Raw genomic sequence first — 2,453 nt, forward strand, 5'->3', positions numbered from 1 at the left:
TTTCCAACCCGCTTCTCCGCCCCCTTTCCACCCTACGGTTTCAGCGTGGCTATTTATTTCACACTATACTTCTCGCGATTCAGTCGCTCGCGTGCTGTCCCCGTGGTATGCACAGTTTTGCGAGTGAAACGAAAAATACTGAAAATGAATGAGAAAAAAGAAAGACATATTCCCTCCTCGCTTGCTTTACCCATGGGACGACGATGGCTGAGTCAAGTGTGTGGTATGAGAACAAGTGATAAAAATAAAGAGTACATGGACGTGGAAAATTGTTATTCTGTACCTCGACGGGATACAAAGTACTTTGGTTAATGCGTACGTACCACGTAGATATCTATAATTATATACATATATATATATATGTACGCATGTGCGTATACGTATTAATAGGCACGTGCAACTGTATATTGGTCGATATTAAGTGTAAAACTTTATAACGATACGAAAGAGACCGGATGATACGAAGAAAGTTCTGTGATGATACGTGCGTAAGAACGTGCGTGCGCGAATGCGCGTGCACTTGATTCGCATTTGGTACTACTTAAATAACGTAGATTTACTTAGCGTGTGTATACCGAGTGTCGTGAAAAGAGAGAACGGAGCGAAATTGTAAAAGAGAAAAGGATATTAAGCGGAAGCGAATTGTCTGTGTATGTTTGGAGAGGATTGTGGATGAATTAGGATTGGCAGGTTTGAGGTGGAGCGGGTGCGATCGAACGCTGTAAAAGTCAGAGTCTGCGATTGGCTCGTTTGATTTCTATTTTTTCACATAAAAAAAATATCGATCGATCGCCCTCTCTCTGCGCGACGATCGATAAGGATCGTTTTCTCGAGTGCAGCCGATTACTCGATAACGAAACAAGGGAACGAAGCACATCCGTTGAGTATTGTAATCCTGCTTCTCTTCGTTCGCTCTTTTCAGTATGAGATTTTCGATGGGAATTCTCTTGTTAGAAATACAAATTGGAGCCAAGTACGAACCGAGCCTCCCGACGATCTTAGAACGTAGATCTGGAAGTGTGCGAAAAATAAGAAAGAGAGCCGTGGCGAGTCTTTGACGAAGCAAGGTGCTATTTACCTGGTTGACAAACAAAATTGAATCTTTTATATTATTTTGTTTCTTCGCGACTTACATAGTCGTACGTAATTTCATTGAGCCGTTTCGTTGTACGGTTTGTTGAAGGTTTTTTTTTTTTTTTTTTTTTTTTTTAGTAAAGATAAAATCCACTTGTCAAAGTGTCTTCGTTACCGCGTCTTTGCGATATTTCTTTTTCTTTGTCAGCTTCAACGTTTATTTTTTCCTTCGTTCGAACTGTGTAACTCGTTGTCACCTACTTTTCTTACAAAAATTTTCCGTCAATAACGAAGCGCTCGGTTTGCGCATATTAAAGAAAAGTATCTACGCGACATGAAGTATCTAAGTAAATGTTATTTATACGTCGTACGTAATGTACCTAACATAAGAACATAAGAACCGCCACGCCACGGCGTACGGTATATCCCAATACGCTTTCGATGTCGATATCTTAATTACTTACTGTACTACCTGGTAGAATTAACGTTTCGAGGAGGAAGATGTGATTTAAGTTTCTTCTCCTTTTTTTTTTATTTTTTTCCTTTTTTTTTCTTCCTTTTTCGTTCACCTCGTTTTGTATAGAGCGCTCGGGTAAAGGTCAAGTGGTACGAAGAATTGACGTTTGTTATAATTTTTACAAAATTTCTATCGATCTATTATCACGTATTATGTTTTGGTTACGTCGTTCGTTGAAAAATACGAGATTCCTTGGCGGTGCTTAATTTTGTCTCGGTACCTTTATTATATTTCTTGGTCGTTCGTCCCATTTTTTTTTATCGTCAATCCCGACGCAAACAATTCTTTTTCTATAAGGAAACTCGGTTCTTCTGGAACGCGACGATCAACGGGCCACGGAAGCAGAGAGTCAAACTTTGCGAGCGATGAAGTCGAGCGTGACGTACATTACTATTTCTTTGAGTTCGTATCGTTAATGGAAATTCACGAAGCGATTCGTGTGTAACTAAACCTGCTTGCCAATTGTAAAGTTAAGGCGAGTTCGCGCACATAAGATTTTCGCGAGACGAGCTTCCTTAGAGAGTTTCAGCGAGGAGATTAAAAGTCGTCCAGGATTTTTTCTCTCGGTTCGATGTCAATTTTCACGTAGATCTTGTAAATAGGAACGAAGTGAAGGAGCAAAAAAATGGTATATAAAACGACAGCTGTTTACGTCTGTCCGATTGCAATAGGAAGTGCGAATACGTAAGAAAGAAAAAAAGAAATATTCACGAATGCATGCAGAGAGTATACGTGAGCATACATTAGAGAGAGAGAGAGAGAGAGTGTGTGTGTGTATGTGTGTACAAGAATCAAAGTATGTCGGTATCCTTGTTCGAGCTCGAGATAACAAAGAAAAAAAAGAAAGGTGGATAATAGGAAA

The sequence above is a fragment of the Cephus cinctus genome, unplaced genomic scaffold (genome assembly GCF_000341935.2).
Source record: "Cephus cinctus unplaced genomic scaffold, Ccin1 Ccin1_scaffold0727, whole genome shotgun sequence".
NCBI classification, from domain to species: domain Eukaryota; kingdom Metazoa; phylum Arthropoda; class Insecta; order Hymenoptera; family Cephidae; genus Cephus; species Cephus cinctus.